Below are 15,759 nucleotides of genomic sequence, written 5' to 3' on the forward strand. Positions count from 1 at the left end.
AAACATGAAAATGTTCTTTTATGTTATCTTCTAGAGATCCTATTGTTTAATTTTTACATTTATTTTACAGTCCATCTGAAAATTATTTATTTATTTATTTATTTATTTTTTTTTTTATATTACTTTTTTTTTATTTTTAATTTATTGGGGTGACAATTGTTAGTAGAATTACATAGATTTCAGTTGTGCAATTCTGTATCACATCATCCATAAATCACACTGTGTGTTCACCACCCAGAGTCAGCTCCCCTTCCATCACCGTACATTTGATCCCCCTCACCCTCATCCCCCACCCCCCAACCCCCTTACGCTCTGGTAACCACCAAATTACGTTCCCCAGATTGATTTTCAAACCCCGTGGCCATCCTGTGGACACCGACTGCCCTCCAATCCCCTCACCCTCCCCCCCCTCCCCCCACCCCCCACCCCCCCCCGCCCATCTAGCAACCCTCAGTTTTTCCTCATTGTCTCCCAAACTGTTTCTGATTAGTTCATTCACTTATTCTTTTCTTTAGAATCCGCAAATAAGTGAGATCATATGGTACTTATCTTTCTCTGTCTGACTTATTTCACTTAACATAATGTTCTCTAGATCCATCCATGTTGTTGCAAATGGTAAGATTTCTTTCTTCCTTATGGCTGCATAATACTCCATTGTATAAATGTACCACAGTTTCTTAATCCATTCATCTACCGATGGGCATTTTGGTTGTTTCCATGTCTTAGCTATTGTGTATAGTGCTGCAATAAACATAGGAGTGCATAGAGATTTTTGAATTGAAGTTCTGGATTTCTCCGGATAGATACCTAGGAGTGGAATTACTGGATCATAAGGTAGTTCCATTTTCAGAATTTTGAGATACCTCCATACTGTTTTCCATAGCGGCTGCACCAGTCTGCAATCCCACCAACAGTGCACAAGCGTTCCCTTTTCTCCACATCCGCGCCAGCACTTGTTGTTTGTTGATTTATTGATGATAGCCATTCTGACTGGGGTGAGGTGGTATCTCATTGTGGTTTTTATTTGCATTTCTCTGATGGTTAGTGAGGTTGAGCATTTCTTCATATGTCTGTTTGCCATCTGTATGTCCTTTTCAGAAAAATGTCTCTTCAAGTCCTCTGCCCATTTTTTAATTGGATCGTTTGTTTTTTTGGAGTTGGGTTGAGTAAGTTTTCCATAGATTTGTGATATTAATCCCTTATCAGATATATCACTGGCAAATATCTTTTCCCATTCAGTAGGATCCCTTCTTGTTTTATTGATGGTTTCCTTTGCTGTGAAAAAACTTTTTAGTTTGATATAATCCCACATGTTTATTCTTTCTCTTAGTTCCCTCGCGCGAGGGTGTATATCAGTAAAAATCTTACTCCGGGTAATGTCTGAGAAGTTTCTTCCTATATTTTCTTCTAGGTATTTTATGGTTTCAGACCTTACATTTAAGTCTTTAAGCCATTTTGAATTTATTTTTGTATATGGTGTAAGGAGGTGGTCCAACTTCATTTTTTTGCATGTGTCTGTCCAGGTTTCCCAGCACCATTTATTGAATAGACTGTCATTACTCCATCGTACATTCTTGCTTCCATTGTCGTAGATTAAATGGCCATATAGGCGTGGATTTATTTCTGGACTCTCTATTCTGTTCCATTGATCTATGTGTCTGTTTTTATGCCAGTACCATGCTGTTTTGATTACTGTAGCCTTGTAGTATAATTTGAAGTCAGGTATTGTTATACCTCCCACTTTGTTCTTATTTCTCAAGATTGCCTTTGCTATTCGGGGTCTTTTATGGTCCCATATAAATTTTAGGATTATATGTTCTATTTCTGTGAAAAACGACGTTGGCAGTTTGATAGGAATTGCATTGAATATGTATATTGCCTTAGGCAGTATGGACATTTTAACTATATTAATTCTTCCTATCCATGAACATGATATGTGTTTCCATCTATTTATATCTTCCTTCATTCCTTTCATCAGTGTCTTATAATTTTCTGAGTATAGATCTTTTACTTCTTTGGTTAAATTTATTCCCAGGTATTTTATAGTCTTTGGAGCGATTGTAAATGGGATTGTTTTTTTAATTTCTCCTTCTGATGTTTTATTATTGGTATATACAAATGCAACTGATTTCTGAATATTAATTTTGTATCCTGCCACTTTACTAAATTCATCTATCAGCTCTAATAGCTTCTTGGTGGAGTCTTTAGGGTTCTCTATATATAGTATCATATCATCTGCATACAATGATAACTGTACTTCCTCCTTACCAATCTGGATGCCCTTTATTTCTTTTTCTTGTCTGATTGCTGTGGCAAGAACTTCCAGAACTATGTTGAATAGAAGCGGAGATAGTGGGCATCCTTGCCTTGTTCCTGATCTTAGGGGGAATGGTTTTAGCTTTTCCCCATTGAGTATGATGTTAGCTGTGGGTTTGTCATATATGGCCTTTATTATGTTGAGATAAGATCCCTCTATTCCCACTTTCTTAAGGGTTTTTATCATAAATGGCTGTTGGATTTTATCAAATGCTTTTTCTGCATCTATTGATATGATCATGTGATTTTTATTTTTCATTTTGTTAATGTGGTGTATCACATTAATAGATTTGCGGATGTTGAACCACCCCTGCATACCAGGGATGAATCCCACTTGATCGTGGTGAATGATCTTTTTAATGTATTGCTGAATTCTGTTTGCTAATATTTTGTTGAGGATTTTTGCATCTATGTTCATTAAAGATATCGGCCTGTAGTTTTCTTTTTTTGTGGTGTCTTTGTCTGATTTTGGGATCAGGGTGATAGTGGCTTCGTAAAAAGTGTTTGGGAGTCTTCCCTCCTTCTGGATTTTTTGGAAGAGCTTGAGGAGAATTGGTGATAATTCTTTTTTGAACGCTTTGTAAAATTCACCTGTAAAGCCATCTGGTCCAGGGCTTTTGTTTGTTGGGAGACTGTTGATTACTGATTCAATTTCCGTGGTGGTAATCAGTCTATTCAGGTTTTCTGTTTCTTCTTGAGTTAGCCTTGGAAGGTTGTACGCCTCTAGAAAATTGTCCATTTCTTCCAAATTGTCAAATTTGTTGGCATATAGTTGCTCATAGTTACTTCTTAAAACTCTTTGTATTTCTGTAGTGTCCGTTGTCACTTCTCCTCTTTCGTTTCTGATTTTATTAATTTGGGTCCTCTCTCTCTTTTTTTTAATGAGTCTGGCTAAAGGTTTGTCGATTTTGTTTATCTTCTCTAAGAACCAACTCTTGGATTCATTGATCTTTTGTATTGTTTTTCTGGTTTCTATTTCATTTATTTCTGCTCTGATCTTTATTATCTCCTTCCTTGTGTTCCCTTTGGGCTTATTTTGCTGTTCTTTTTCCAAATCCCTTAAATGTGAAGATAAACTGTTGATTAGTGATGTTTCTTGTTTCTTTAGGTAGGCCTGCAAAGCTATGAATTTCCCTCTTAGGACTGCTTTCGCGGCATCCCATAGATTTTGGGTCGTCGTGTTTTCATTTTCATTTATCTCGAAATATCTTTTGATTTCTTCCTTGATCTCCTGCTTGACCCATTCATTATTTAGTAATAAGTTATTCAGCCTCCATGAATTGGTGTGTCTTCCCGTTTTTTTCCTGTAGTTCATTTCTAATTTCATAGCATTGTGATCAGAGAAGACAATTGGTATGATTTCAATTTTCTTAAATTTATCAAGACTTGTTTTGTGGCCTAACATATGATCTATCTTGGAAAATGTTCCATGTGCGCTTGAGAAGAAGGTGTATTTTGCAGCATTGGGATGAAATGTTCTGAAAATATCGACTAAATCCAAGTGGTCCAATGTATCATTTAAGGCTGTTGTTTCCATATTGATTTTCTGTCTGGAAGACCTGTCCCTTGTGGTCAGAGGTGTGTTGAAGTCCCCGACTATAATAGTGTTACTGTTGATCTCTGCCTTTATGTCAGTCAGAACCTGTTTTATATATTTAGGTGCTCCTATGTTGGGTGCATAGATGTTTACTAGTGAAAATTATTTTTATGTTTGGTGTGAGATTGGGCTAAAGTTTTTTTTTTTCATATGAATATCTAATTGATATTCTTGCTAACCCTGAGTCTACAGAACACTGGTTACTATAGGAACTGTCTTCTAGCAACAATCCTGGTGAGGCTGAATCCCATTATAGGGTTTAGAGCCTCAAGAGACCATTCCTAGATGGATACACACCCTAGCAACATGGCCTGGCTTGCTTAGAACAACAGACTGCACTCTAGTCCCCTTCCTAATCCTTGTGGCTTGGGGAACAAGGCCAAATAAGTCCAAGTGGTACCAGAGCTGGGCCTGACTTCAGGAGAGAGTCCTTCAGAGGTCTCAACAGAAGTCTTGGCTTATTTATCAGGACAGACACTGTAACTCAGATTTCTTTTACCCCGGATGGCCCAAATCTCTACTTGCCTTTTTAATATCTCAGCAGCTTCTTGTTGTTTCTTCAGCAACTTACCCTATACAGCTAAGGAGTCAACAAATCACTTGAAGTGGCAATTGCACCCAAAATTTTGGGGTCATTACTACAAACTGCCCTTTTCTTTAGGATCTTGCCCCTCCTGTCCTGTCTCCTATGGCATCCATGAACTTTCATTTTTATTCCTCCAATCTATTGTCATGGCCACAAGTTCTAAGCTACTTCATTCTGTTTGGATTCTTTGCTTTGAACTGTGAATTGGCAAATGCCCCAAAGAGACAAAGCAGCAGGTCATAATAGAGCTCAACTCTATTTACTTCTTTCCCTTTAGGAGGTTGACCTTTAGGTCCTGATTGCCTTAGTTGTTTCCCAGTTGTTGCCTTCAAGGAGCTTTATATGTACTATTTTTGTTTTTTGTCTTGTTTTTGTTTTTGAAGTAGATTAGTCTGGTACAGTTATTTCATCATAGCCCATAAAAGCAATCTCCATTATTAGCATTTTTTCAACTTACGTTTACAATGGGAACCTGTTTTTTATTTTTAGGTCTTTCTTCAAGGAATTCCACAGAAGATTCTTTAGGAAACACTACTCTAACCATGTCAGTCTATTCACCATTTCTTAAATACCACAAAGAATTTCATGCTTTCATGCTACTGCACTTCTTTTCTAAAGCGGCCTTGCCCATACTTCTTTTGCCTTTTAAAATCCTATCACAACTCTACTTCTTTTATTAAGTATTTTATAATTATCTGCAGAATAAAAAATATCACAGATTCCATAAAATTCTTTGCAATATAAGGGCCTGTGGAAAATTGAGTTTTTGTAAATGTGGTCTGGTATGTTTTCTCCTTATGGGCAATGGAAATTATGTAAATGGTCACTTTTCCTTTTTGGTTGCCAGAAATTTCACTTTAATAAACTTTAATAAATGAATAAGATCGCATACTTTGGGTTGTTTTTCTTAATTTTTCTTGAGCTTTTACTTTGGTATCTTTTCTAATTCTAATTACGTAAATTTTTATTTACTTTTTATATAAGATTTTTCAAGTATTTCACAAAACAGAATATAAAACAGCATACAACATATAACTTTCTAAAACAGTAAACAACAATCAAATGAACAATTTTCTTCTCAAGTTCATTTCAATTAATTATGTTGAGCCTCACTTTAAATCATTTATGATTTGCATTTTTCCCCAACTGAACTGTAACTTTGTTGATGGCATATTATTCCCTTACCTAGTATATACTTTTGGGGAACAAAACTTTGTTTTGATCAGTTTTGTGGTGTAGATTATCACAGTGGTTATGGGTAGGACTTCTGGAACCAGAATGCCTGGATTTGAATCTCACCTCTACCTCTTACTGCTTGGGATCTTAGGGAACTTACTGAAACTTATTGAAACTCTTCTTACTTATATTACTGATATTTAAAATATCATTTGTTTGCTGTGAAGATTAAATAAACTGATTCATATAAAGTGCTTAGAATAGTATCTGGTACATAGTAACTCTTCAATAAATATTACTTAGGTTATTTGGGAAATGTATGTTATACTCTAATGTTTGGAATGAGGAGCTGTGCAACAATTTTTGAGGTTCTACAAGTTATGGAATGGTCCTGTAGCAATGTTCCAGTTTGTCAGCATTAAGAGACATTTAGCAATGGTCATAGGTAGTGAATAAAGAGACACTGTGTTAGAAAATACAAAAAATAATTTATCCTAAGCTTTGTGATAACACGTTTAGAATAAGGTATGGTATTAGAAGGTTACCATGTTAACCTTCATCAATTCATCAATGATTTATTTTCCATTATCTTGAACAGTGTTATAATCTGTCAATGATAGGATTAGTAACCTCTGGTTGGGTAATGCTGATTTAACTAAAAGTCATACATAATATATCATCTTTTTACTGTTCTCTGTACTATGGTCACTGAGATTGTTTTAAGAAATAATATTAATGCAACATTATGATCACGATTAGCTAGGGGCGCTTTCTTGAGCTTATCACTTTTGTATGAGTTTCTGAGGGAAATTTGTACCCCAAAAATGCAAGGCAAAATAACTCTTTATTATTAACTGGTTATTGGACAGCATTGTAGGAGTTTAGTAGGCTAGACTGGAGGGTTCTGTTTTCTATACAGAGTGAGCCTAAAGAGCATTGTAACAAAGCCAGTCAATAAGCCTCCTTTGCCTATTTTTCTTCTCTCTCAAAATTGGATTTTGGAACTTGTCATCCCAATGGAAAGAAGGACACACCTGCATCCAACGTTGCGATCAAAAGCATAATGAGTGAGAGCATTGACCACCTGTCTAGAGCATGGCTCATCTAGGCTGCTGGCCTGGGTCAACCTGAGCAGGCAGCAGCCTTAGCCAGTGGGAGAGAGCATAAAGATTTGAAAGAAAGTAAGATGTGCAGGTCTTCAGAGAGCTTGGGCTCATCATGTTTTGACCATATGTAAAGAAGGGTTTGGAAGCTGAAGCCAAAGAGATAGATGCTTAGGCCTTCTCACTGACCTTGTTAGCATTCTGGCTGCACTGGTGGAAGAACAAGAAGGGCAGGAGAGTGAGATAGATGATATAGGGCTTGTTCTGAGAGTGAATGAGGCCAGGGATTCGTCTTAGTTACCTAGGCTCCTAGACAACTATTGCTAGGAAAACAATCTAAAGAAAGGGCTGTTCTATAAGTGTGGAAACCTAACCTGGCAGTGTTTTCCCATACTAGAGCAACAGTGGAAAAATTGCCCTGCATTTGATTGGTCCAGATTAATATTCAGGGGAGTGTCTTGTCCCAGACCTGACATCTACATTGTAAAGGGGTAGAAAAGGAGTGGCTATTAAAGCTAATAGATGTATAATTTAAAAATGTCTTTTATATACAGTGGGGCCTTCTTACTAAGGCAATCAAAGCCCGCAGTAAATTAGCTAATTGAAATAAAGCCAGATGTACCAGAAGTGGTATTAAATGCCTCAAACCTTTTATTTTATCCCATCAACACATTCACAGTTTTGCACACTCGTTCACTAAGCAATATTTTGTTACACTGTCAAGTTTTTTTACTGTTAATATGCATCTATTGATTAGAGTCTAGGTTATCCATAGTCTACAGTTTCTAGTTTTGTTTTCTTTCAAATATATAAGCTCTGAAATACATTTTTTGAGCAATATGAGTTCAGAATATTTCTAAATTTTAATTTTTTTTTGGTAAAGGTGTAGTGTTGTTTTATAATATATTTAACTCAATAGAAATCATCATTTTAAAAATCAAGTTTCCATTCTAATATATATATATATTTCAAAACACTTAGATTTCATAGAAACAGTGATTTTTATATTTATATTGCATCATTCATAATTTTAAATTGCATAATTAGACTAAAGTAAAGTTGGTGTGGGAACATACAGCAGAGTCTTTACAGACATCAGTTCTCATGGTAGGAGGAATGGTGCAAAGGGGATACTTGAATTTGGCTTATTAGTTCTGAGAATGCAAGGGCACTTCAACATTTCAGAGTAAATGATGGAATGATGATTAACATGTAAAATGTACATGCTCTGAAAGAATAAATGAAAGAATTTAATAATCTCTAGAATTTTAAATGACTCATTTGCAAATGGGTGTTGGTCATGAAACAGTTTTTAATTACTTCACAGAATCCAGTGGCATTTTGTTATGAAGATTTTCCTGAGGCACTTTGTACACACACACACACACACACACACACACACACACACACAGTTCTATATCACCTCTTAGATTTGGCAAAATATTCTCTGAGATTAGAACAATTTTGTCTCAAATCAGTTCTGATCTGCTCTTGGGAATTTTATTTTATTCACACTTTTTATAATTGTGTTATTATGTACCAATTAGCTGTATCTATTTGCCTGTGATAGGAAAGAAAAAAAAAGACAGGATTTTAATATGATTTTTAATGGAATCTGAAGTTATAAAAACAGAACTTTAATAATAGATGGTATAATAGAAAGCTTTTCTCAATGAATATTTCAGAATAAGAATTTCTGACTGTCTCATGTATTCACTTAGCAGTCTAAAGTCTGAGTGGGTGGCAGCTTCCTGGGAATATGAATATATAGGATCATAGGAAGTGGAGATATTAAAGGCAGCTAAAACCCTGAGTCATTTTTTTTTTCTATTTTCAACTTAGCCCTTAGGATAACAGTACTGTAAAAGCGGTAGCAACAGATTTAGAAATACCAGATAGAAAACAGAAAATAATCAGAGTGTTCTGGATATTCCTACATTTTCTCTGAGTGACTGTGTAAGCCATTGTGATTAAAAAAGAAAGGAGAGAGAGAAAGACAGTGATCTGTGTTTAATAACTGATAAGTGAGTGTGAAAGAGTACCTACTGTATATGGGAGCTGATTAATTGGGTTGCTCCTGTGAAGTATTAAATAACATCCACCCAACTTTTCCTATATTTAATAATTTGCAATCAGATCAGTCATTCACTGAGTAAATATGTGGGTACCTTGTATCTATGATATACTATCCCAAGTCATTTGCAATCTGATTAAACAGCTGAGAGGGAGAGGTAATAGTGGAAGGATGTGAGCATGGTCTAAGCAAATATCACAAAAGGGAAGAAGTGAATTGGCACCAGATAGTCAATATGTCTTTTTGGCTTAATGCAACCTAGCAATATGGAGAGGGAGGAATGATGGTGAAAAACTAATCCCTTTATCAGTGTGCCTTGGAGTTTAAGTATTTACTTTTCCACCAGGAATTGAAGAAAGCTAAATTTATATTTTACAGCTTACAACTTTTAGAAAGAGAAATTCTCCTTGAGTACAAGTAACCATGTCTTTTATTTATTTATTTTTCAAGGGCTAGAATTCTTTGTACTTGTAGTTGGTGGACATGTGCCTGGTCTCTTGTTGGAGTACATGCCATATTACTATATGCAGTTTAGAAGTAACAGAAACTAGCTGTGAATCAGCTTATACAACTGGAGGAAAAACAATCAATCATGACAGCAATAATTAGAATTCACAAATTATATTCATATTCTGTCCTACAACTTCTTTATCCTGATAGTCTTCAAAGCACATTAAGAGATAATTAGAGTAGAATGGTTCCAGCCAACTGACATTTAGTTACTTATAAGCCATTGAACTACTAGATGCTGAACTATGTTATCTTCTCCAGTAGTTTGTAATGAAGATGTTATAATGCACACAAACATTGTATATGTAGCTTTCAACGTTCGTAGAGGTTTGTACTCTATATTTCAATATGCATGGGAATTTTGTATGTTACCTTATTTCCACATGTTTTAAGCAAGAAAAAATGCAGGAAAGCAAGTGTAGATAGTCTCCCTATCTTACTCTGGAAATTTTGAAGTATTTAGTTTTTACCAATTGCCAGAGACAAGCCTGGAAGCTGAATTTTATTTTTCCCTGGTAGATTTATTTAGACTTAGCCCAGAAGCAATTTATGACTTTTATTTTTTGGATGAGAAGTTCCCATGACACTGACTTAAGTGAAGTGTAAAGGTCTTGGTTACTAAAGGCGAGTGTCCTGCTGCTGGGCTGAGTTTGGTTGATATTACAGAGGAAATTCAAGCCAGTATAACAAATCAGTTGCACAATGTTAGACTGAAAAGGGCTGCGGAAACCAAGGCCCACATGTAAAAAGGTTCAAGGAGAGCAATAATATGACTCAATTTTGATGATCAAGATAATGGTCATAGAAGATATTAAGAAAGCAGCACATACTTGACACATGATGAGGAAGGAGATGGTAGGATGAAAAGGTGGCTGGATTCTTGAATGGGCAAATGCAGGAGAGGCAAGACCTTTGAAATTGCTGTCTACTTGAAACCTTACACATAAAAATGTTTGTGGGAACAGTCTGCTGCTTGTGAATACATTTGTCAGTGAACCAAAAATGCCCTGTGGGTTAAAACATTTCCTCACCCATCAGCAATTGAGGATAACAAAGTACATGTTTAAAAAGGAAATTAAGTTCAATAGCTTTTGGTATGTTTGAATGGGAACATACATCATTTTGGCAAAGCTTCAGTGATACTTTTTAAACTGACAGCAGGTCTGACCACATTTCCTTCAGTTTCCCATAATGAATGAACTCGTGAACTCCTTAGGACCTGTCTGGCATCAGATATTTCAGTGGTGTTGGTTCCTTTCAAATCTTAGGCTTGGATGAATTCTTATTAATTTTATTTGTTTTTATTATGAAATTTTTGATTATTTTATCCAGTTGCTCATTTTTGGTGAGAGCAGTGGAAAAAGTTACCATTTAAACAGTTGGCCGTTTTGAGTTGAATGATGCCAATATTTAAGTCACTCGGCATTGATGGGGGTGGGGAGGAGTGTTGGAAGAAATTCTGTGAGTCACACCTGAGTTATAGGACCAAGAAGATGAATGACTTGAAAGTCTCACTGTGAATAGCTCCTAAGAAAAATTAAAACCTCATTTTTTTTTTTGTCAAAAGAGGGACTGTATCTTTTGAGTGCTTATTGTAACAAACTTATAAACAAATATCCATCAAGAATATATTGGTTCCTAGGAAATTCTGTTTACTTCTCTGTGGAGCTAGCTCTTAGCTGTCTATGCAAACCAAAAATGGCTTTCTGTTCCTTTCGTTTTTTGCCTACATTCTAAATGATATTTTAATGGGTAGATGTACAGTCATTCAAAAAATTAACAAAAGTATTTCAGATCATTATTTACTATATGTGGAAGTTTGTTTTTCATTGTAAAATTTCAAAATATTCCTTCATATAGACTTTGATAATATTCAGTATTTTTTGATATGTACTTTTTTTTTTTTCATATTACTGGGTTTCTTTAAAAAGGGTTTTTCTCAAATACATTGTTCTGCTGCAGTGCAGAGAGATTCTGGAGTAGATCTTCAGAGTCACTTGTTTCCCGTCCTCAAATAGATCGCGATTGTCTAGAAGGTTTTACTTTTATCGTGTATTATACACTTTCACCACACAAATAATCATGTATTAGAAAGTTGCTAAAAAAAAAAAAAGACATCATCTGGACACTTACTGTACACTTAGGCCTTTACATGGACTATCTTACTTAGTATCCATAATAACTTGAAGAGGTAGACATTATTATTTTTACTTTATAAATGACTATATGACATCAGGAGATTCATCCAATGTTTTCATTACAGTACAGTTTGGAACCAGTATGTGAATCAAGTTTTCTCTTTCCTCAATGTCTATAAATAAAGATTAAAATAAATAACTCATCTCACCACCCAAAGGAAACACTGGCAGCATTTTCTTGTATATTCTATCAGACTTTTTCTAAGCTAAAATACATCCCCCACCCCACTCTCCCATCTTTCACAGATAGGGTCTCTGTAAGAAACAGAATTCTCTGATGCCTCTACTAAAGAGATCTCCATGAAAGGACCATTTACATAAGTGTGTGTAGGGCTTTGAGAACCAACAAAGGAGGTTGAGGTACTTGGAAACAAGCTATTACCTCCTTAGCTTGAGGGGTCTGGGGAAAAAAAAAATGTTGGAGCCCAATGAAAGCTAGAGTCCTGGAGGAGGGGCTTCTGACCAGCAGCTGTAGTACAGAAAGGATACAACTTCTGTTACTCTGCAGAGTGATTCTCTTTTTTCTCTCCTCTGGTTCTCCTCTCCTGTTAGTGCTTCATTTTGACAGATTCAACCTTGAAGGGAGCCCAGGTGATATGATCCTTAGGGGTTAGCCTCTTGGGGACACAGAATAGGACAAAGAAGGATAGGGGTTAAGAAATGGGGAAAGCCAAGACAAGATCTTGCTATGCATAATCACTTTTCCATTTTATTAAAAATCAATATTTTAAAAATGGCTTTATAGCAGTTTGCCACTTAGCTATGCCATAATCTTTACAATTGAATATTATAAATTGTAAATTTACAAAATTTGCATTTGGAAATAATTTGTTGTTATTAGCAATGCTATAGTGAACATCCCGGTACACACATCATTGTACATATCTTTGTTCATTTCCTTAGCATAAATTCCTAGAAGAGAATTGGAGGTTGAAGGTCTGCACACTTTGAGATGTAGTATCACGTAATATAATGTGGCTGTTAAGCACACAGACTCTTGAAGACCAATTTCCTATGCTCAAATTCCTGCTCTGTCATTTACCAGTTGTGTGACCTTGGACACGTTCATCAATCTCTCCGAGACTCAGTTTCTTCATCTTTAAAATGAGGCTAATAATCCTGTTTTATAGAGATAGTTTTAGGATTAATTAGATAATAAAAGCAGAACACTTAAAATAGTATATGACTTACAATAAGTACCATATAAATGTTAGCTATTATTATTTGTAAAGCTTTTCACATACTTTGACAAACTGTTCTCTAGAAAGTTTGTAGTAGTTTACATTTCCTTAAGCAGTGTTTTGGAGTCCCATTTCTCCATACTTTTAGCATTTCTCTTAATCTTTGCTAGTTTAATAAACCAGAGATGGAATCTTGTTACCATTTTAATTTTCACTTGAGATTTAATTTGGAGATGAATTTATTTCCTTTGAGATGGAAGGGACTTCAAAATCATGTAATTCTTTAGCATCTCTATGAACATCAATCGTCATGTTACTGTGATTGTATTTGAGTGATGGTTAATATAGAGTTCTGCTTTAGAATATTGGCTGCAGTGTCCACTAGCATAGTAAGTATGAAAATAAGGTACATTAATAAATATTCATGAATATTTAGCCCAGGTAAATTAATGCAAAGGGGTTGAATGACTGCAAAGATTTTCCGTAATGAAATGCTGGATATATAACAGATGTATAGTTCCAGTGGGGATGGGCCCACCACTGTTTCCAAATAGCCATCACACAGCTCATGAGATCATCCTTGCACCTGCTCAGGTGGTGTGTATCTGTGATTTGTCAGCAGTGCCACTGGTGTCACCGTAGAAGATGGGGCTCATTGTGACTGCTTTATACCTGTAGCTGTTAGTACTTGGTTAGATACTTCTGGTGATAATTTCATTCACAGCTTCGTCTTAGTGACCTCATATCTCCTTTCTCAAATTACTTATTCAAACGTGTCACTCTCACCATGTGGCAGGCTACGCGATTCATCTACTCTTGAAAACAATCTGCCCGATACTAGAAGTAGAGATTCTGGTCTAAAGTTTAAGGACAATATTTCAATTACTTTTCTTTACATGTAGAGGTGTGATGCTTCACATCTGACTCAGCTATAACCTGCAAGCATGTGGTGAGGTGGTGACAGTGGAAAATAATGGTGTCTTCCTCTTGTTGATCATTTAATAAAAGTTGCTGACACCCTGACGTTATCTGACTAGATCCATGTTAATTTGCATGGTTGTATCATATGATGTCTGAGGGGAAAGGAAGCTGATGGAATACACCTTTTCATAGAAAAGACAGGCTAAATAATTCTTTGATATTCCTTTTGTGTTTTCTTTTAAAAAATCTTCACTTAGCTCAAGATTATAAAGATGTTCGCTTTTTTTCTCCCTAGAAGTTCATAGTTTCAGCTTCAGTATTTAGGTTTGTGGTCTATCTCAAATTCATTATTTTTCTATGGTAAGTAGAGTCAAAGGTCATTTTCCTCACATGTTTATCTGGTTGTTGCAGCTTCATTTGTTAAAAAACTATTTTTTCTCTGTTGATTGTCTTAGTGTCTATTGAAGATCGATTGAATATACATATATATTTCTTAAATTTCTATTCTGTTCACATATCTATTTGCCCATCAAAGTGGTTTTCAAAGTACGGTCCACAGACCCATGGGGGTCCTTAAGACCCTTTCAGAGAGTTTGTAAAGTGAACTCTATTTTCATAATAATATGAAGATATTATTTGCTTTTTTCACTGAATAGTTATTTGCACTGACGTTATAAAAGCAATGGCGAGTAAAACTACTGGTACCTTAGTATGAATCAAGGCAGTGGTGCCAAACCCAACTCATTGTATTTCTCACTGCCACACACTTAAGTTCATACAAAACTGATAATTTTGTTAAGGCTAACTCTTGAGCATGCATTTTTAAAATTGTCTATTTGATGAAATGCATGAAAGATTTTGGTTACTTACTGATGGTTGTCTAGAGCAGGGATTGGCAATATTTTTCTGCAAAGGGTGAGATAACAATACTTTCAACATTGCACACCTGATCCTGTAACTAGTCAACCCTGCCGCTATAGTTTGAAAGCAGTCATATGTAAATGGATGAACATTATGTTCCAATAAGACTTTATATACTACAGTGGATGAAAGGCTGGATTGGCCTTATGCAGTTGTAATGTGTAGACTGCTGGTCTAGGGGAAAAGCACTAGATTAACAAGCTGAACTAAAGGTTTTTTTTCCCCTTTGGTGAAACACCATTACATGAAAGAATGACTGACAGGCAAGCTGTGATCATTCTGATCTGAGTATGTCGCAGCTATTTTTCTCAAAAATGAACAAAGTGGTCTTATCATTCTAAGGAAATAGACTGTCAGTTTCTGTTGCCAATGGTAAAATTTGAGGTTTCAAGCGAAAACTATTTTGCAAAATAGTTTTTTCTGACACCATGAGTTTGACCTCTTTCCAGTACTTAAAGCCTTGATTGATAAGGTTAATGGTGATATTAATGAATGTGATTTTTAAAAATTTTATAATAAAATGTGTCACTATTAGGAAGATATGCTGAACTTGATGAATCAATATTTTCTAAATGTCTTATGCATGATATTATAAAAGCATGCCTGGGTCAAAGATCCTTTCCAAGTGTAAGACAGAAAGGAGCCTCAAAAACTTCATTATAGATTTTTAGGATCTACATTGCAAGTAACCTTTAAAAAGCTACCACTTGTTGAGTTTTATTGTAGTTGCAAACAGAATAGATGTAATAATCTGAGTGGTTAAAGCACTCCTCACTTTTCCAATACTATTGGTGTGTGGCCTGATTTTCTTCATGTACTCCAACCGAAGCAACATAGCAAAGGACTAAATGCAGAACCAGACATGAGAATCCAGCTGTTTTCTATTAAGTCAGACAGTAAAGAGATTTTTAAAAATGTAAACTTCTAATTTCCTTACTGGTTTTCTTTGTTTTAGAAAATAGTTATTTTTAATAAAATATTTAATTTTGTTAACGTAATTGATTATTACTGACACTTTTAAATAAATTAAAATAAATTGTGAAAATTTCTCAGTTTTAATTATAATATGGTAAATATTGAAAAATATACCCCATATAAACAAAAGCTTGTTGGGATCCTCAATAATTTACAAGGGCTTAGGAGTCCTGAGATCAAAAAATTTAAGAACCATTGGTC

The sequence above is a fragment of the Rhinolophus ferrumequinum genome, chromosome 10 (genome assembly GCF_004115265.2).
Source record: "Rhinolophus ferrumequinum isolate MPI-CBG mRhiFer1 chromosome 10, mRhiFer1_v1.p, whole genome shotgun sequence".
Taxonomy (NCBI): domain Eukaryota; kingdom Metazoa; phylum Chordata; class Mammalia; order Chiroptera; family Rhinolophidae; genus Rhinolophus; species Rhinolophus ferrumequinum.